The sequence below is a fragment of the Hyperoodon ampullatus genome (genome assembly GCF_949752795.1).
Source record: "Hyperoodon ampullatus genome assembly, chromosome: 8".
NCBI lineage: Eukaryota > Metazoa > Chordata > Mammalia > Artiodactyla > Ziphiidae > Hyperoodon > Hyperoodon ampullatus.
The window spans coordinates 24,553,230-24,576,118 of record NC_136921.1 but is presented as its reverse complement, the minus strand read 5'-3'; positions in this window follow the sequence as shown (position 1 = coordinate 24,576,118).

The following is a 22,889-nucleotide window of genomic DNA, read 5'->3' as shown; positions in this document are numbered from 1 at the left end:
AGTTACATCCTGGGTATTTCCATTTGGAAATCCCAGCCCTCCCTGGAATTCAAGTGTCGAACCCACTAGTTTTTCTAGTACCCTCCTCACTGATCCTCTCCCTCCCTTTCCTTTGGTGTAGAGAATCATTGTTTTCCAAGTCTGCCACAGTTGAAACTTCAGAGTCTTCTTTACTTTTTCTTTGGCTGAATCACTTTCAGCATTCTATGGATTTATAACCTATTTATTGAATCTTTTGAACTCAATAAGACATAAGCACAAAAAAGGTTTTATTGTTCTTGAATCACTGCTTACAATTAACAATCAAAATTTTGCCATCCCTTAATGACATTTGTAGAAGATTCCATTCTCCTGGAGCTCCCTACACCAACATTGGTCAGGTTTTTCCTTTTCCAGAGCTCTTCAGCTCCTGTAATTATCCTCCATGGCTACAATCTGCTGGTCTCCTCACCTGGAAGGCCTTCTCTTCTTACCTACCAGCAAACCTTTCATTGGTGTTTCCTGGCTCATAGGAAATTTAGGCAGCCCTGCAATGATAAACAGTAGAAGACCTGGCTGATACCTTACCTTCTTGTCTTTGTCCTATTATCATTTTCCAGCTATTTTTTCTTGGCTCTGGTAGGCTGAAGAAAAAACAACAAATCCATTGGCTGAACTGGATGAGAATAGATGTCACTCTCCATTTTTGGCAGGCACTTTCAAATTTTTATGAATTATTTTCTTGGAGTTCTTCTCTTATTGGTCTTTGGGAAAGGAAGCGCTCCTCCTAGACCATTGTCTTATACCACCTATGGAGAAAGGGAGAGTTAAAAACCATAGCACTTCACTCCACCTGTATTTTCTATTATATAGACAATAAGGCAGGTTGCAGCTGGGATGATACTTGCAGGGAGAAAATTGCTGGTTCAGCTGCCTCTTATATCCAGAATGGGTACCTGGCTCCTACTAGCCATTCAATTATTTGCTACTTTAGTTAGGGAGTAAGCTTACCTGAGGATTCTTTTTCTTGAACTTTGAAGTCTTTGTAACCAGTTCTGGGGCAACAGAAAGAGTCCTACTTAAGATGCTATTAAAGTCACCAAGTTGTCTTGATATTTCCTTCAAAGTATTTTTCACATCCATAATAGTGGCAAGAATGTTATCTTAAGAGCTTGCACCAGACTTTTTTGTGCAAATGTATATATGTGTGTGTGTAGGGGGTGGTCATGGGGAATCCTGTCTTGTTTAAGAAAACTCTCAGATGTCTCAAAGTGGAATATACATTGCAAATAAGAGATATGGCCAACCTATATCTCTGCTATCTACTAGGTAATTGTACACGTCCAGCTTTAGCACTTCAAGATCCCATAACAGCCTCTGAAATCAGGAAGTGCATTTCAGTGATGACTTTTCTCACCATCTTCCCTGGCCTACGTTGGTCAGATTTTACAGGGCTATTCAAGAATGCTGGTGGCTTCTTATGCATTTCTTAATGACTAAAAGAAGGGAGTACACCGTCAGCCTTCCTGAGAGACATAATGGGAAGGTGGGTGTGTAGGACACATATGATATATCCACTCTCACATTCTCATCTTCTTTAAGCTTCTGGATTTTTTCCTCTATGTTATGTAAAGGAAATTCTGTACTCTCACCCACATTAGACATAATTCATCACTGAGTTCAGGTTTCAGTTAAGCAAACAAACTAACATTTAGATTCAGCTGTTGAAACTTATACATTAAACTCAACCTCTGACAAGTTCATCATATTGATAACTTTGGTCTGAGTCAATGTTTTTTCCATTCCACTTGATCTAACCTTGTTAGAATCCATATTCCTCAGAAATTTGTCAATATAAATTAGCAAAATCTCACAGTTCATTAGGTATGGTCAGACTTTGTACTTTTCTCTGAGACATGCCTGGATTTGACTGTGGTTATAGGTTTAGAGGCGATGAAGGCTGTTGGAGGGTATTGAGAAGAATAGGCTTTACTTTGCAAGGTAACTGTGTTACTGAGCTTATTACAGGATCTTCAAACAAGGAAATGGTTGTCTGCTCATATGATAGAGGAATGATTGCTTCTGCTGGCAAGGGATGTTCAGGGAGATTTGACAACTCCAACCCTGTTGTCTGATTACACTCAGATGTGGTCATTCCATGTTTTAAGGTCCATTTATTCATCATCAAACTCTAAATTTCATACAAATTATTTGGCAGGACTGTTAATCCAAGTTATATTTTCATACTGTAAAATATTCATTTAATTGTTGAGTTTAAGTTCCAGCCATTTCTGCATTATAGCTAGCTAGCATTCAAGATATATTTCTAAACAAAGAAAATGAAAGTCTACCATTCAAGGACTCTTGCTGAAATAACTATGTACTAAGAGAGAAATTGAACTAAGTAGAAGGAATTAAATGCAAGTAACAATGTTGGGCAAAGAAATTGAATAAATAAACTTCTAAACCAGTTAAGGGAAAAAAAGAAGAAAGAAAAATCATCCACACATTAGAAGGCAGGAAAGGTGGAAAAAAGAAGCAAATAAACAGCACAGTAAATGGAAAGTTCGAATAAAATGGTTGAAACAAATCTAAATACACTGGGTAACATTATCGTAATGTATATTAGTAAAACTTGCTAGTTAAAAGACAAAGATTCCCAAACAAATTGTTTCGGAGTCACAGCTATATGTTGTTTACAAGAGATTCATTTAAAACATGATTGCATAAAACATTCTCTTAAAACATGATTGAATGTATAGTGATAGAAAAAGGAATATCACAAAATAATCATCAAAAGTAATCTGGGGAGCTTCCCTGGTGGTGCAGTGGTTGGCAGTCCGCCTGCTGATGCAGGGGACGTGGGTTTGTGCCCTGGTCCGGGAGGATCCCACGTGCCGCGGAGCGGCTGGGCCCGTGGGCCATGACCGCTGGGCCTGCGCGTCCGGAGCCTGTGCTCTGCAACGGGATGGGCCACAGTGGTGAGAGGCCACAGTGGTGAGAGGTCCGCGTACCGCAAAAAAAAAAAAAATGTAATCTGGGGACTTCCCTGGTGGCACAGATGTTGACTCCTCACTCCCAGAGCAGGGGTTCTGGGTTTGATCCCTGGTCCGGACACTAGATCCCACATGCATGCAGCAACTAAGAGTTTGCATGCCACAACTAAGGAGCCAGTGAGCTGCAAATAAGGACTCTGCCTGCCGCAACTAAGGAGCCCACTTGCCACAACTAAGAAGCCTGCCTGCTGCAACTAAGACACAACCAAATAAATAATAAATAAATATTTTTTAAAAATGTAATTTGGCATAGGTATTAACACAAGAGAAAATAAACCTTCAGAAAAAAATTATTAGTGTTAATAAGGTACATGTTTAATTATAAAATTTCAATTCACCAGAAAGATAAAACATTTCTGAGTTTAAAGGTATATAACAACATTGCCTCAAAATATACAAAGTAAAAATGAACAGAATCGTAAGAAGAAATTAACAAATCCACCATTATAATTGGATAATTTAATACCTTCTCCAATGTCAATAAATTCAAGATAAGCAAAAATGGTAATGGTAAAGAAAATTTGAATAACATTTAAAAACTCAATCTATTGGTCAATTATACACTCTCAAAACAAATAGAGAATACACATTCTTCTCAATCATATATAGATTATTTATAAAAATAATCCACCTAGTAAGTTCAGAGGAAATTTCTATAAATAACAAGAAATTTATATAATGTAAAATGCATTTTCAGACCAAAATACAATTAATTTATAAAATAAATAAGGAAAGAAAGCTCTTAGGCCTATCTTGGCAAACTAAAATTCTACAAAATTGTGGTCAAAACATAAATAATAATGTAAATTGTGGCATTTAGAACTGGATATCAGTGAATGCATTACATTAGAAATTTGTGGGACCCAGTTATATGAGAGGTATTTTTAGCTCTTTATATATATACACACACATACATACCTAAGAGAAAACAGGAAAGATAGAAAAAAATAATGAAATAAGCATTGAGTAAGGGAGTTAGACCAAGAACAACAAAATAAAAGCAAGAAAGTAGAAAATAATAAGGAAATGCACAGATTAATTAAATATAAACAAGATCGATAAAATAAAAACTAGTTGAGACTGGCAAATTTTATTAAGAACAAAAAGAAAAGGTACAAGTAACCAGTATTAGGGATAAATATGGGGATATAACTAAAACGAATTAATGATGTATATTTGTTGGTCTATATGAAGGTACAGTTGAAAAATAATCCTATGTCTTCTACTAGTTCTTCTATGCTGTTCATTTGATTCATGCTTGTTTTGAAGCTATGAAGATCTGTCAGATTCTCTTTAAATGGCACTGCATCAGTGCCCTTGGCTAACTATTACAGAGGCTTTTTGGACACACACATTACTGCTGTCTTGGTATACCTTCAAATACAACTTTAATGTAGGGTAGCCGGGATCCTCTACTGGCCTAGTACAATTGTGGAAGGATTGAATTTTGGGGTTATGTGCAGGAGATCTTAATTTTCCTTTTCCTTTTAGGGTCTATATAATCTTTCATGATGCCATTTTTCCAGTGTTGAAAGACTAGTCCATTGACAGCCATACTCAGTCAGTTCTCAATTTCTTCCTCCATTTACCAAAGATTTATCTCAAAGAATTACACAGTTAGAAATAAAACAATAAGTTCCTCATAACTCATCATAGTTAATATAATAACTCTTTTAAGATTATTTGCATATAAATGAGCTAATGGTTTTAAATCAGATAAATTATGTTTTCATGGAATGACAGGCACCAAACATAGTGAAATGGGCAAAGTATTTTTAAATGTATGAGGGTTTTAAGTACTCAGAAACATGAAAGTTTTTAAATTTGAGACTGGAATTGCAAAACTGATGTCATGAAGTTCTAATGCAGTGTTTCTAACTTACCACAGTCCAGGTTTTATTACATAAAAATACATAGAATTTGTTCTTAGAAGAAATGTTCTTGGAACATTAATGAGTACAAATCCATCTACATAACTAAAAAAGTAAGAGGTTTAGTCCATATTAGAAATCAAGACCAGCTTACTTTGGATAATCTTTTGTTTGGCTAACACAGAACAAGGAATAGCTAGAACCAGTTTGGGCAAGTCCAGCTGCCAAGTGAGTCACCAGAAGCTACAATGCAAATCTTTTTTTGAAGTAACTGACTGTTTTCCATTCAGGTTTGTTCCAGGGTCAAATAGAGTTTCAGCATTCCAAGAAGAAACATGGAACTACCTCCTCGTTGTAGTACATTTTGTCTTCATGTCACAAATATTGATGCATGTATTTAACCAACTGCTATTTCCTGACAAGAATGTGTTTCAAGACTGTTTTCTCTATTTACATTTCACATGAAGAAAAGAGTACTGTCCATTGAGAAAGCTATTTCTTCATTAGGGCAGGTTCCATATCTGATTATTTTGTAAGATCTGAAGGTAAAGAACAAGACTAATTATGAAGCAATTTTTGTGAAGTAAAAAAAAAAAAAAACTATCAAAAATTTCATTAGGAGCCCATGACAGAAATAAAATTAGAACTTGAGTACCTACATATATGGAATATTTCATAAGTTGAGGATCAGATCCCCTAATTTTCTTCTAGCCTATAATACATTGCTGCTACTTCTGTGTTAACTAAGAAATCTTATCAATATGTAATTGTTCAAAATGGAAGAAGACTACAACTGCATGTTTTCTAGTTATAGGTAAATTTTTTTGAGTATTTAGTATCTCCCAGCCACTGAAAACACATCGTCTCACTTAGTCCACATATAACTATTATCATCGCCTCCATGTTACAGATGAGGGAAACGAGGCTTAAAGAGGTTGGAGGACAGAACTTCCAAAATGACAAGAATGAGAACGTTCTCCAGGAAAAAAAAAATTAACTGGTGAAAATTATAAAAAGCACTCATTTAAAACCTGGAAACTGTCCTAAAGGCATTTAAGCAAATGGGAAAGCATTTGTTCAAGAAAATCTTCTAAATCTCAGTAAGAACAATGAGTCTGTAGCCCTTGAACCATCACTCACTCTATTATTCAGTTTGTCGTGAGAACTCTATCCCAGTGTGTGCATCTAAAAGGGGGCTCCCGGGGGGAGCTTCAAGATGGCAGAAGAGTAAGACATGGAGACCACCTTCCTCCCCACAAATACATCAGAAATACATCTACACGTGGAACAACTCCTACACAACACCTACTGAACGCTGGCAGAAGACTTCAGACCTCCCAAAAGGCAAGAAATTCCCCACGTACCTGGGTAGGGCAAAAGAAAAAAGAAAAAACAGACAAAAGAATAGGGACGGGACCTGCACCGGTGGGAGGGAGATGTGAAGGAGGAAAAGTTTCCACACACTAGGAAGCCCCTTCGTGGGCGGAGACTGCGGGGGTCGGAGGCGGGGAGCTTCAGAGCCACGGAGGAGAGCACAGCAACAGGGGTGCGGAGGGCAAAGCAGAGAGATTCCCGCACAGAGGATCAGTGCCGACCGGCACTCACCAGCCTGAGAGGCTTGTCTGCTCACCCGCCAGGGCAGGCAGGTCTGTGAGCTGAGGCTCGGGCTTCAGTCGGACGCAGGGAGAGGACTGGGTTGGCGGCGTGAACACAACCTGAAGGGGGCTAGTGCGAAACGGCTAGCCGAGAGGGAGTCCGGGAAAAAGTCTGGACCTGCCGAAGAGGCAAGAAACTTTTTCTTGCCTCTTTGTTTCCTGGTGCACGAGGAGAGGGGATTCAGAGCGCTGCTTAAAGGAGCTACAGAGATGGGCGCAGCCGCGGCTAACAGCACGGACCCCAGAGACGGGCATGAGACGCTAAGGCTGCTGCTGCCGCCACCAAGAGGCCTGTGTGCAAGCACAGGTCACTATCCACACCTCCCCTCCCGGGAGCCTGTGCAGCCCGCCACTGCCAGGGTGCCGGGATCCAGGGACAACTTCTCCGGGAGAACGCACGGCACGCCTCGGGCTGGTGCAACATCACGCTGGCCTCTGCCGCTGCAGGCTCGCCCCACACTGCATGCACCCCCTGCCCCCCGCCCCGGCCTGAGTGAGCCAGAGCCCTCGAATCAGCGGCTCTTTTAACCCCGTCCTGTCTGAGCGAGAACAGACGGCCTCAGGCGACCTACACGCAGAGGCGGGTCCAAATACAAAGGTGAATCCCGGGAGCTGTGTGAACAAAAAAGAGAAAGGAAAATCTCTCCCAGCAGCCTCAGGAGCAGCGGATTAAATCTCCACCATCAACTTGATGTACCCTGCATCTCTGGCATACCTGAATAGACAACGAATCATCCGCAAATCGAGGAGGTGGACTATGGGGACAACGATATGTATATATTTTCCCCTTTTTCTCTTTTTGTGAGTGTGTATGTGTATGCTTCTGTGTGTGATTTCATCTGTATAGCTTCGCTTTTACCATTTGTCCTAGGGTTCTGCCTGTCCGTTTTTTTTTTTTTTTTTTTTTTTTTTTTTAGTTTTTAGCACTTGCTATCATTGGTGGATTTGTTTTTTGACTTGGTTGCTCTCTTCTTTCTTTCTTTTTTTTTATTATTTAAAAATATTTTTTTACTTAAAATTTTTTTAATAATTACTTTTTATTTTAATAACTTTATTTTCTTTTATTTTACATTATTTTATTTTATTTTATCTTCTTTCTTTCCTCTTTTTTTTTTTTCCCCTTTTATTCTGAGCTGTCTTGATGAAGGGCTCTTGCTGCTCCAGCCAGGCATCAGAGCTGTGCCTCTGAGGTGGTAGAGCCAGCTTCAGGACACTGGTCCACAAGAGACCTCCCAACTCCATGTAATATCAAACAGCAAAAATCTCCCAGAGATCTCCAACTCAACTCCAAGTCACAGCTCCACTCAACGACCAGCAAGCTACAGTGCTGGACACCCTATGCCAAAAAACAAGCAAGACAGGAACACAATGTCATCTATTAACAGAGAGGCTACCTAAAATCATAATAAGGCCACAGACACCCCAAAACACACCACCAGTCATGGACCTGCCCCCAGAAAGACAAGATCCAGTCTCATCCACCAGAACACAGGCACTAGTCCCCTCTGCCAGGAAACCTACACAACCCACTGAAACAACCTTTGCCACTGGGGACAGATACCAAAAACAATGGGAACTACAAACTTGCAGCTTGCAAACCCCAAACACAGTAAGTTAAGCAAAATGAGAAGACAGAGAAACACACAGCAGATGAAGGAGCAAGGCAAAAACCCACCAGACAGGGGCTTCTCTGGTTGCGCAGTGGTTGAAGGTCCACCTGCCTATGCAGGGGACACGGGTTCGTGCCCCAGTCTGGTAGGATCGCGCATGCCGCGAAGCAGCTGGGTCTGTGGGCTATGGCCGCTAAGCCTGCACATCCGGACCCTGTGCTCCACAATGGGAGAGGCCACAAGGGTGAGAGACCCATGTACCACAAACAAAACAAAACAAAACAAAAAAACCCCACCAGAACTAACAAGTAAAGAGGAAATAGGCAGTCTACCTGAAAAAGATTTCAGAATAATGATAGTAAAGATGATCCAAAATCTTGGAAACAGAATGGAGAAAATAGAGGAAACGTTTAACAAGGACCTAGAAGAACTAAAAGCACACAAACAGAGATGAACAACATGATAAAAGAAATAAAAAATTCGCAAGAAGGGATCAATAGCAGAATAACTGAGGCAGAAGAATGGATAAGTGACCTGGAAGATAAAATAGTGGAAATAACTACTGCAGAGCAAAATAAAGTAAAAAACAATGAAAAGAATTCAGGACAGTCTAAGAGACCTCTGGGACAACACTAAATGCACCAACATTCGAATTACAGAGGTCCCAGAACAAGAAGAGAAAAAGAAAGCAACTGTGAAAATATTTGAAGAGATTATAGTTGAAAACTTCCCTACTATGGGAAAGGAAATAGTTAATCAAGTCCAGGAAGCACAGAGAGTCCCATACAGGATAAATCCAAGAAGAAATATGACAAGACACATATTAATCAAACTATCAAGAGTTAAAAACAAAGAAAAAATATTAAAAGCAGCAGGGGAAAAACAACAAATAACACACAGGGGAATCCCCATAAGGCTAACAGCTGATCTTTCAGCAGAAACTCTGTAAGCCAGAAGGGAGTAGCAGGACATATTTAAAGTGATGACAGAGAAAAACCTACAACCAAGATTACTCTACCCAGCAAGGATCTCATTCAGATTTGATGAAGAAATTAAAACCTTTACAGACAAACAAAAGCTAAGAGAATTCAGCACCACCAAACCAGCTTTACAACAAATGCTAAAGGAACTTCTCTAGGCGGGAACCAAAAGAGAAGAAAAGACCTACAATAACAAACCCAAAACAATTAAGAAAATGGTAATAGGAACATACATATTGATAATTACCTTAAATGTAAATGGATTAAATGCTTCAACCAAAAACATAGACTGGCTGAATGGATACAAAAACAAGACCCATATATATGCTGTCTACAAGAGACCCACCTCAGACCTAGGGACACATACAGACTGAAAGTGAGGGGATGGAAAAAGATATTCCATGCAAATGGAAAGCAAAAGAAAGCTGGAGTAGCAATTCTCATATCAGACAAAATAGACTTTAAAATAAAGACTATTACAAGAGACAAAGAAGGACACTACATAATGATCAAGGAATCGATCCAAGAAGAAGATATAACAGTTGTAAATATTTATGCACCCAACATAGGAGCACCTCAATACATAAGGCAAATACTAACAGCCATAAAAGGGGAAATCAACAGTAACACAATCATAGTAGGGGACTTTAACACCCCACTTTCACCAATGGACAGATCATCCAAAATGAAAATAAATAAGGAAACACAAGCTTTAAATGATACATTAAACAAGATGGACTTAATTGATATTTATAGGACATTCCATCCAAAAACAAGAGAATACACATTTTTCTCAAGTGCTCATGGAACATTCTCCAGGATAGATCATATCTTGGATCACAAATCAAGCCTTGGAAAATTTAAGAAAATTGAAATTGTATCAAGCATGTTTTCTGACCACAACGCTATGAGACTAGATATCAATTACAAGAAAAAAATCTGTAAAAAATATAAACACATGAAGGCTAAACAATACACTGCTTAATAACCAAGAGATGACTGAAGAAATCAAAGAGGAAATCAAAAAACACCTAGAAACAAATGACAGTGAAAGCATGACGACCCAAAACCTATGGGACACACCAAAAACAGTTCTAAGAGGGAAGTTTATAGCAATACAATCCTACGTTAAGAAACAAGAAACATCTCAAATAAACAACCTAAACTTACACCTAAAGCAATTAGAGAAAGCAGAACAAAAAACCCCCGAAAGTTAGCACAAGGAAAGAAATCATAAAGATCAGATCAGAAATAAATGAAAAAGAAGTGAAGGAAACGATAACAAAGATTAATAAAACTAAAAGCTGGTTGTTTGAGAAGATTAAAAAAATTGATAAAGCATTAGCCAGACTCATCAAGAAAAAAAGGGAGAAGACTCAAATCAATAGAATTACAAATGAAAAAGAAGTAAAAACTGACACTGCAGAAATACAGAGGATCATTAGAGATTACTACAAGCAACTCTATGCCAATAACATGGACAACCTGGAAGAAATGGACAAATTCTTAGAAATACACAACCTTCTGATACAGTACCAGGAAGAAATAGAAAATATGAACAGACCAATCACAAGCACTGAAATTGAAACTGTGATTGAAAATCTTCAAACAAACAAAAGCCCAGGACTAGATGGCTTCACAGGCGAATTCTATCAAACATTTAGAGAAGAGTTAACACCTATCCTTCTCAAATGCTCCCAAAATAGAGCAGAGGGAGGAACACTCCCAAACTCATTCTATGAGGCCACCATCACCCTGATACCAAAACCAGACAAAAATATCACAATGAAAGAAAACTACAGGCCAATATCACTGATGAACATAGATGCAAAAATCCTCAACAAACTATTAGCAAACAGAATCCAACAGCACATTAAAAGGATCATGCACCATGATCAAGTGGGGTTTATCCCAGGAATGAAAGGATTCTTCAATTTATGTGAATCAATCAATGTGATACACCATATTAACAAGTTGAAGGAGAAAAACCATATGATCATCTCGATAGATGCAGAGAAAGCTTTCGACAAAATTCAACACAATTTTATGATAAAAACCCTCCTGAAAGTAGGCATAGAGGGAACGTTCCTCAACATAATAAAGGCCATATATGACAAACCCACAGCCAACATCATCCTCAATGGTGAAAAACTGAAACCATTTCCACTAAGATCAGGAACAAGTCAAGGTTTCCCACTCTCACCACTGTTATTCAACATAGTTTTGGAAGTTTTAGCTACGGCAATCAGAGAAGAAAAAGAAATAAAAGGAATCCAAATTGGAAAGGAAGAAGTAAAGCTGTCACTGTTTGCAGGTGACATGATACTATACATAGAGAATCCTAAAGATCCTACCAGAAAACTACTAGAGCTAATCAATGAATTTGGTAAAGTAACAGGGTACAAAATTAATGCACAGAAATATCTTGCATTCCTATACACCAATGATGAAAAATCTGAAAGTGACATTAAGAAAACACTCCTATTTACCATTGCAACAAAAAGAATAAAATATCTAGGAGTAAACCTACCTAAGGAGACAAAAGACCTGTATGCAGAAAATTATAAGACACTGATGAAAGAAATTAAAGATGATACAAATAGATGGAGAGATATACCATGTCCTTGGATTGGAAGAATCAACATTGTGAAAATGACTGTACTACCCAAAGCAATCTACAGATTCAATGCAATCCCTATCAAACTACCACTGCCATTTTTCACAGAACTGGAACAAAAAATTTCACAATTTGTATGGAAACACAAAAGACCCAGAATAACCAAAGCAATTTTGAGAAAGAAAAACAGAGCTGGAGGAATCAGGCTCCCTGACTTCAGACCATACTACAAAGCTACAGTCATCAAGACCATATGGTACTAGCACAAAAACAGAAATATAGATCAATGGAACATGATAGAAAACCCAGAGATAAACCCACACACATACAGTCACCTTATCTTTGATAAAGGTGGCAGTAATATACAGTGGAGAAAAGACAGCCTCTTCAATAAGTGGTGCTGGGAAAACTGGACAGCTACATGTAAAAGAATGAAATTAGAACACTCCCAAACACCATACACAAAAATAAACTCAAAATGTATTAAAGACCTAAATATAATGCCAGACACTATCAACCTCTTAGAGGAAAACAGGCAGAACACTCTATGACATAAATCACAGCAAGATCATTTTTGATCCACCTCCTAGAGAAATGGAAATAAAAACAAAAATAAACAAATGGGACCTAATGAAACTGAAAAACTTTTGCATAACAAAGGAAACCATAAATAAGACGAAAAAACAACCCTCAGAATGGGAGAAAATATTTGCAAGGGAAGCAACTGACAAAGGATTAATCTCCAAAATTTATAAGCAGTTCATACAACTCAATATTGAACAAACAACCCAATCCAAAAATGGGCAGAAGACCTATATAGACATTTCTCCAAAGAAGATATACAGATTGCCAACAAACACATGAAAGAATGCTCAACATCATTAATCATTAGAGAAATGCAAATCAAAACTACAATGAGATATCATATCACACCAGTCAGAATGGCCATCATCAAAAAATCTAGAAACAATAAATGATGGAGAGGGTGTGGAGAAAAGGGAACCCTCTTGCACTGTTGGTGGAAATGTAAATTGATACAGCCACAATGGAGAACAGTATGGAGGTTCCTTGAAAAACTAAAAATAGAGCTACCATATGACCCAGCAATCTCACTAGTGGGCATATGCGCTGAGAAAACCATAATTCAAAAGAGTCATGTACCAAAATTTTCATTTCAGGTCTATTTACAATAGCCAGGACATGGAAGCAACCTAAGTGTCCATCAAGAGATGAATGGATAAAGAAGATGTGGCACATATATACAATGGAATATTACTCAGCCATAAAAAGAAACGAAATTGAGTTATTTGTCGTGAGGTGGAGGGACCTAGAGTCTGTCATACAGAGTGAAGTAAGTCAGAAAGAGAAAAACAAATACCGTATGCTAACACATATATATGGAATCTTAAAAAAAAAAAAAAAGGTCATGACGAACCTAGGGGTAAGCCGGGAATAAAGACACAGATCTACTAGAGAATGGACCTGAGCGTACGGTCAGGGGGAAGGTTAAGCTGGGACAAAGTGAGAGAGTAGCATGGACATATATACACTACCAAACGTAAAATAGATAGCTAGTGGGAAGCAGCCGCATAGCACAGGGAGAACAGCTCGGTGCTTTGTGACCACCTAGAGGGGTGAGATAGGGAGGGTGGGAGGGAGGAAGATGCAAGAGGGAAGGGATATGGGGATATATGTATATGTACAACTGATTCACTTTGTTATAAAGCAGAAACTAACACACCATTGTAAATCAATTATAGTCCAATAAAGATGTTTGAAAATAAATAAAATAAATAAATAAATAAAAAACCAAGTGAGAATCTATAAATGGTTTTAAGATGATTTAAAGAAAAAGAATTTTCAGGAAAAACAAAAAATAAAAGGGGGTTCCCAATGTTCAGCTCCCTGTCTGGGGCTACTTTATCTTCCTGTGAGGAGCAGGCTGCCAGAAATTCTTATTTCCCTCAGGTCCACGGTGTGGAAGTAGGCATGGCTGAGAGCACTCACTTTCCCACCCAACCTCCATTTGTAAGGCAGAAGCTCTGCCCCAGGCACAACAGATGGAGAATATTGAGTTCCTGATTGTAACCTTTCCCTTTCCCCTCCTCTTTTCTCAGTTCACTCGTAGAGTTGAAATCCCATATTGAGAGGGTCAAGCCAAGAAGACTGGGACAGCTGCCACTTTCCTCCATGACCAGTTGTCGAACAGGAATATCATTCCTGGAAAAACACACCCTTACCCCAGCTTTGGTGCAGTGGCACTGAGCAGAACCACAAGGAAGGCCATGAGGAAGAAGAGATCTCCAACTCTACCTCAGGGGACTGATCTTATTTGGAACAGAGTGAAGAACTCCTTACCTAAACTAAGTCTGTTGTCATGAACAAGGGAGATCTTGGTGGAAAGCTATTAAGAGGAAGCTGGTAGCTTTGATCCAAGCAAAACTACAGAGTTTAGTATAGAACCAGGGAAAGAGACATCCACGAAACCCCCCCCCCTTTGGGAGGGCTTTTGATTGGAATCACAATCAACTGTGCAAGTCATAAAGGTTTTGCACATAATTGAGGTTGTATGTACTCAGGAATAATCAATCTCAATTCCTTGGTACTGGTGACTCCTTTCTTCCTTTCACTAGTTACTCCTTCATTTCTTCAACTTTCTCCATTTTTGAATGGAAGTGTCAACAAATGTTATCCTATGCCTGCTCCACCATTGCACTTTGAGGGCAGATAACTTGTTTTTTAGATTCACTGGTCTAGAAATAGAGGGGAATTTTGCTCCCAAATAGATCAGACCCAGCATGTTAATCCTACCTGATTTAGATAATTTAGATGACAAAATTTGGGACTTTTGAGCCAGTAATATTTAGATGGTATTTTGGACTTTGAGTTGATGCTATAATAGGTTGAGATTTGGGGATTTTTGAATGGGGGGAAAGTATTTTGCATATGAAATATATACATGGATCTTTGGGGACCAAATGGTAGATTGTGGTAGGCTGAATAATGGCTCCCACAAAGATGTCCACATCTTAATCCCTGGAACCTGTTAATGTTACCTTATATGGTGAAAAGGAATTTGCAGATGTGATTAAATTAAAGCTCTTGATGGGGAGAGTATCTTGGATTATCCAGGTGGAACTAATATAATCCTAAGGGTTCTCAATAAAAATGATGCAGGAAAGTCAAACAGGTGGGTTGAAAATGTGAGGGTAAAAGTGGAGATTGAGTTGATGGAGCCACAACTTAAGGAATACTGGCAGCCTCCACAAGCTGGAAGAAACAAGGAACCGATCTCCCCTGGAGTCTCCAGAAGGAATCAGTCCTGTTGGCATCATGTCTTTAGCCCAGTGAAACTGACTTTGGACATCTGACCTCCAGAAATGTAAGAGAATAAATCTGCAGTGTTTTTAGCCACTATATTTGTGGTAATTTTTTACAGCATTCATAGGACTCTATTACAGTAAATAATCAGGTAACTGTGAAAGAGAATATAATTCCATATTTTTCTCCCTTCTTTTCTTAACTAATTTAAAAAGCAATTCCATTCTTACAATATAAACATAATTGTATTGTTAGATCTGTGACATAGAGAACCATAATATTTTTGAAAATAACAGCATAAAGGAGGAGTGTGAGAACAAAGCTGTATTAAAGTTAGGAAATGACACCAGATGATAATACATATCTGCCAGAAAAATATAGAGAACCCAAAAGATACATAAGGAGGTTAAAATAAAAATCTCTATAATTATATGCTAAGTTTTCTTTCTTCTCTCACTTCTTTAAACTACATAAGATTATATAAAATAATAATTATAACAATATATTGTTGGATTTGTAACATGTATAGACCCATCATGTATAACAGTAATAACACCAAAAAAGTGGAGAGAGAATTAAGCTATATAAGAGTAAAGTTTCTACTTTCTATTGACACTAGTCAGTATAAAGCTGACATAGTCTGATAAGTTAAAATGTAGTTTGCAAGTAAGTTCTAGAGCAATTACTAAGAAAATAACACAAAAGTATAATTAAATAATTCATTAAAGGAATTAAAATGTTACACTAGAAAATATCAACATCTACCTAATATAGAAAAGGCAATAAAGAAGGAATATAGGCACAAAAAAATGAGACATGTAGAAAATAAAAAGCAAAATGACAGATGTAAATCCAACCATATCAATAACATTAAATGTGAATTTATTAAATACTCTAATAAAAAGAGATAGTAAATTTTAAATCGTGAATTTAAATAGTAAGTGGCAGCATTGAATTGAAGCTCAGCTAGACCAAATCTAGATCCCCCTAGTATAATTGTAACAAAAATCCTTTAGCCACAATCACAGGAATGAGACTCAATTCAGATAGATTCTGAGATTCAGAACCATCAGCAACAGTCATCACTGAGACCTGTATGGGGAAAGGGGACTATGAATGGTCATAAGTGTTGACTAGTAAAAGGGGAGGCAAAGGCACAAGAGTTTTAATTGCTTTATTTTTGACAAGAAAATTCTTTTACTAAAGTGTGAGCTAGGAAAAGGTCTTTATATTAACATACTCTGACCCCATGAATACACAGAATAGTACCCTTTCCTATGGAAGGTTGCTATGCAACTCTGTCTAGTATTTCTTTCTTTTTTTTTGTTGCTCTTTCATGCAAGGGATTTTTGCATCCATGTGAAAAATTATATGCCAAATAATCATGTAATTTTAGTTAATGGGTTTTTTACTTACATATGAGGATACAGTTTTCAAGAATATGAACAAACTTTTACAAAGTCTAAATGGAAGAGTCATGGTTTGAAGCCAGGTCTGTGAGTCAACAGAGCCCGTGTTTCCTTAGTGCACCATGGGCTTCTCACAGCATCACAAAATGGACAACTAATATTCTAATTTTTTTCTTACTGCCAAGAAGAATATGACTTTTTGGTTACTGTGAGCTTTATCTATCTACATATGTGCTGCACTTCATGTATGATCATATGCAATGTATTCTGAGCTATTTTGGCACCTATAATAATTCCCTAGTCTTTTCTTGTGAGCAGCTGTCTGTATTTGAAAGCCATCTAACTATAATTTGGGCACCATTTGAGGCAGAGACTTATTTCTACAGGATCCAAGCAGGTAGCATAAATGTATGCAGTTGGTCAAGTGTGGGACAAAAGAAAGCAATGTTGTGGCAGAGAGAGCCAGTGTCTGCTCAACAGTCATTCTTCTTTTTATCCTAAACAATAGAACCTTGAATTTTAATCTGGTACATGATTCCTTGCAATAATACCTTCATTTCAAAGCCTTCCTTGTAGCTACGGATGGCTCTATGTCAGAATTCTGGACAGTGGTGTGCTGTAGCTGGCTGGGCTTTGCAGAGCCAATGGTGCCTATTGCTCCTAATTTTTGTTCAGGGATGTCAAGCTGGTAGCTTGAAATCAGCAGGGCAGGAGAATTTATAAAATGAAAATTACAGGGCTGTTTATCAAACATTTACCAACGTGTTACTGGTTTGAAACAATGAGTTATAAACTGTGTTACTCTCCTTAAAAAACACTTTGCATAAGCCTCTCACCTCTTCTTTCTTGCATCTTTCTTCATCCTGCTGCTTGGCATGGGAAAGTGATGGGTGCCGCTAAAGCAGTGTCCTTATACCATGGAAGAGGGAGGAGACTGGGTCCTTGATGACTTCATAGAGGAACCATATTATGTATTTGGAGCTGACCAGTAATACACATCAGCTGGCCTAATTAAGCTGCAGAACAGAGTGGAAAGAACTACAACATTGACTTAATGTAAAGCACTCTACTGGCAGCAGGTGATACCTCCCACCTCAGGAGAAGAAAAGGACAATGTATGTGTAACTCAATATAAAAAGAATAAAGATAGGTATCAGGAAAATAAATTTAAACAGTGATCAGTGTGGAGATTAGAGTGGACTCAACCAGTGCACAGCCAGAACTTGCTTGGCTCTTTTCACATTCCCATGCACACTGGCTCCAGGTGTGTTTTCACTCTTAAATTGCTAGCACTATTTCTCTTTGTTGGAGCGTTGGCCTCAGGCTGCTAGAACTTGCTTTGCTCTACTTTGTTAGAAGTACCTGGGAGTTTATATCTCCCCCAGGGCAGATCTTAACCAATGACTGACAGGTGTAGGGATATAAATGTTCCAGCTATCTTGCCTTGGTCATGATTAATCTGAGGTGTGGCCTATACTGTCTTCAGACATCCTTTGTGGGACAGAGCCAGGGTTGTCCTCCATAAGACTTGCTTGATAATACACATCTGCTCTTTCCTAACCTTGATAGTCCTATTTCCCTACTCCTCTACCAGTTTTTCCTGGAAAAACTTCCTATTAATCACATTCACATGAATCCTCTTTTCAGAGTCCGTTTCTGAGGAACCCAACTTAAGACAGAGATAATAAGAATTTTAATCTTCTTCCCATAAAGCAGTGGAAGAATAAAGATCAATCATTTTGTTCTATCTTCCTGAATTTGAGCTTCTCCACTGAGATGTCTCAGATATATAGATGTGCTTGGGAAGAAAATCAACTCATTTTGTAAACTCGGGTTCATTTTGGAAGGTGGAAATATACATCTGGACTTTGAGAGGCCAGACCCAGAGATATATTAAATTAAAACAGCTGGGCTGTTAACTAATAATGTATGAGTTAAAATGATTTACTTTTCTATGAGTTACTTGTCCATCCTCTCCTAATTTTAAAATTCAGTACAGCTGTGAGTTTCATTAAATGTTTATGATCCTATTATAGGATATATTTTTAGCCTTAATAAAAGGAAGTTGATAAAGCTTCATTATCTGTCATTTCAGAGGAAGAGTAAAAAATCTAACATCTACCAAGTGAGTCTATAATATGTCATCATAAATCTTCTATTTCCCAAGCCTTTGCCTCTCTCTGACATCAAAGATAAATGACTATTACTAGAATTAATATCTCTTAAATATATCATGATTCTTCAACTTTATTAGCCAAAAGGCTGTTATGAAAACTCCACTAAACTAGAATTTGATTTTCTTTCTATGAACTGTAAGGGTGACTGTGATTTTTCAGTACCTGTAATGGAAATGTCTTCCATATTAACTCAGCAGGTTTTCTTAGAGGAATGAAATTATTTTATATGTGAGAAAGGAAATTACAAAATATAGTGGCAAAACTATTCTTTTGAAAACCATGACATTTATTTATTTATTTATTCTTTTGAGAATTTATTTATTTTAATTTTTTTAACATCTTTATTGGAGTATAATTGCTTTATAATGTTGTGTTAGTTTCTGCTGTATAACAAAGTGAATCAGTTATACATATACATATATCCTCATATCCTCTCCCTCTTGCACTTCCCTCCCACGCTCCCTATCCCACCCCTCTAGGTGGTCACAAAGCACTGAGCTGATCTCCGCATGCGATTTAGCTGCTTCCCACTAGCTATTTTACATTTAGTAGTGTATATATGTCAATGCCACTCTCTCACTTTGTCCCAGCTTAACCTTCCCCCTGCCAGTACCCTCAAGTCTATTCTCTAGTAGGTCTGTGTCTTTATTCCCAGCTTACCCCTAGGTTCTTCATGACCATTTTTTTTTCTTTTTTTTTAGATTCCATATATATGTGTTAGCATATGGTATTTGTTTTTCTCTTTCTGACTTACTTCACTCTGTATGACAGTCTCTAGGTCCATCCATCTCACTACAAATAACTAATTTTCATTTCTTTTTATGGCTGAGTAATATTCCATTGTATATATGTGCCACATCTTCTTTATCCATTCATCTGTTGATGGACAATTAGGTTGGTTCCATATCCTGGCTATTGTAAATAATGCTGCAATGAACATTGTGGTACATATCTCTCTTTTTTCTTTTTTTTTTGAATTTTATTTTATTTTTTTATATAGCAGGTTTTTATTAGTTATCTGTTTTATACATTGTAGTGTATATATGTCAATCCCAATCTCCCAATTCATCCCAACACCACCACCACCCCCACTCCACTTTCTATGCCCAGTAGTCGGATTGTTGGGTCATATGGTATTTCTATTTTTAATTTTTTAAGGAACTTCTATACTATTCTCCATAGTGGCTGTATCACTTTACATTCCCACAAACAGTGCAAGAGAGTTCCCTTTTCTCCACACCTTCTCCAGCATTTATTGTTTGTAGATTTTTTGATGATGGCCATTCATAAATCACAGCAAGATCTTTTTTGACCCACCTCCTAGAGAAATGGAAATAAAAAAATAAAAAAATGGGACCTAATGAAACTTAAAAGCTTTTGCACAGCAAAGGAAACCATAAACAAGATGAAAAGACAACCCTCAGAATTGGAGAAAATATTTGCAAATGAAGCAACTGACAAAGGATTATTCTCCAAAATATACAAGCAGCTCAATATCAAAAAAAGAAACAGCCCAATCCAAAAATGGGTGGAAGACCTAAATAGACATTTCTCCAAAGAAGCTATACAGATTGCCAACAAACACATGAAAGGATGCTCAACGTCACTAATCATTAGAGAAATGCACATCAAGACCGCAATGAGGTAAAACCATGATCATTTAAATCACTTAGCTAGAAGAGGTTAATATCACTTCCAGGCTCTGAATCTTGCTTTAAAGTGGTATGAGCTTGGTAGCAAAATAATACAACTTAATTGACCTAGGGAGAGCTCTTAAGAAACACCCTCAAGATATTTGAAGTGTTCCTATTTCTCCTACCAGACACAAAAGCTAATTTCATGTAAGTTTCTTTGTACTATTGTGAGTTATAACATAATTTCTCTAGAAATGTGTGTCCATGTAAAAGCTCCTGTAACACTTGCTATGGAACTAGTTTCTAATGCTAACATCATTAAGGCTCATTTTGGATTGGAAGGAAGTACACTTGTAAGACATTGGAAACTGCTTCTATACTTTGGGGCTAATGAAGAAAAAAATTGGAGAGTGGCAAAAAATGAAAGAAAGTATTTGAAAGTTACACATGAAGGTTCTATATGTTTTAATGGTGATAGTGTCAGAAAAGCAAGTATTTTATATGATTATTTACTACATCAGCATCAATGAAAAGATATTTTAACTTCTGGAATTATGATATTTTTATTTAAAAAATTATATGAGAATTTTCATACATAGGCAGAGAGTAACACTACTGGCCCACATTAAGTTTTAGAAACTTGCTCCTTTGTTTTCAGGTATAGTCCAGTGGAAGCAAAATTGGAAGAAAATTAAAGAATGTTTACTTCTCTTATGTCACTTAGGGATTTAAGAATTTTTATGCTTTCTCTACTCTTTCCCACTATGAAAACTTGTCTTGGACAGGAAAGACAAATATATTAATTCACACTAAGATGAGAGTTATTAGCTGTGGAAAAGATTACACCAAAATAGAATGTCGTGCAAACTATCTACCAACATTTTCCCTGACTTTCTTTAACTTTTACTCTCTATATTTTCCCTCTTGTTCTGATTTTCCTGCTTAAGTTTTTCTATTTATTTTGGAAGCTGCCTCAAATTTATTTTTGACATGAATACAGAAATAAAACTAAAATAAATGATAAAGACTACAAAAATTAGCATCATTTCAGTTTTATAGATGAGAAAGTTATTAAAACAGAGAGGTAAATGACTTGCCTCAATTTACTGAAAGTATTTTTAGCTGCAAATTAAGGCCTGGAACTCAAGCACTTCTGATTCTGGACATAGTATTTCTTTCAATGGAAACTCCAGCTTTTTTGAGGACATCTTTGGAGCCAAATTGGTTGTAATGATCATTATACTGTTTTTTGTATTTTTTTTTTAATTTTAAAAGACAAAATATTACCTTCCTGAAACATATCCCTTTCCGGGTTTGAAATCATAGGTCTTAAAAATAGGTAGATACTTTTAGTCTGCTACTAGTCTCTTCCTTACTGAGGATAAGCCCCTTGTGGAATAGAATACAGGTAAATCCCACCATATTAGTTGGCTTACAAGACTAGATATTGCATGGGGGGGAAAAGAAACCCACAGATGTTTTCCACATCATCTTTGAATTTTTTAAAATATGAAGTTCAGAAGTATGAAACTATATGAGTTTGGTTATAGTTAAAACTATGTCATATTTGAAAATTGAGAGTTTTCTGTCAATTTTTAATTTTCTCAACTTCCTGGATACTCAGATAGACCTTCTCATGAAGATTTTTATCATCAAATCATAGATTTTGAAAACCTTTTCTTCATAATGCTCTGTTCATTTTTAAAGCCAATGCTTACATTTAAAAACAATATTTTTTAATAAAGTATGCCAATCAATAACACTTATGGCAAAATAATGAATTAAACAATGACAGGTAATGGGTGTATACTCTTATCAAATACAGTGTTACTAGAATTAGAGAAGAAATCTGTTGTATTTCCAAGGCAGAGAAAGAAAAACTAATTGAGAAAGAGGTGGTTATATGTTTTTCCACTGAATAGTTATTTCCCTCTTGTTGAGATTGCTTTTAGAACTAGTGTTCTATTTTTATTATTCTCCTTTTGCCTATATTTGACATTTTTAGAAAGTTTTATTCATCAGAAACTACAGAATTTTTGTGTACACTGCTTTCACATGTATTTTCCAGAATATGTGTTGCCTAATTAAAGTAGAAGTTTTTATGTCACAATACCTAGTCTCTTATTCATTCTGAATCTACCACTATTAATATAATTGAAACAACAATACCTGTCAAAACAATACGAAATGATAAAAGGGTATATTTTTAATTTATTACCTGTTAAATTGGAGGAAATGATTAACTAAAAGATGCTAGTTAATATAAATAAATGTAAAGCTAAATATCATTTTAACTATTGATCACATGCTGAAAGCATTGCTTTGGAAAAAACAATTTAAGGAATTAACTCTTTAACCATAGTCAGGTCGTTTAACATTTTCAAGCATCATTTTTTCAAAGGTTATATGAAATGTTGAATTAGAAGAATTCCAATCTCTTCTAACTTTAACCTTATAAATGAACCTTCTTTCAACGTTCTCACTTAAAAATTATTTAAGATAAATAATAGGGAGAGAGGGGTATCATCCTCCCTGTATTTATCAAAACCTAATATACTTTTGAGGGAATTTCATTAGATT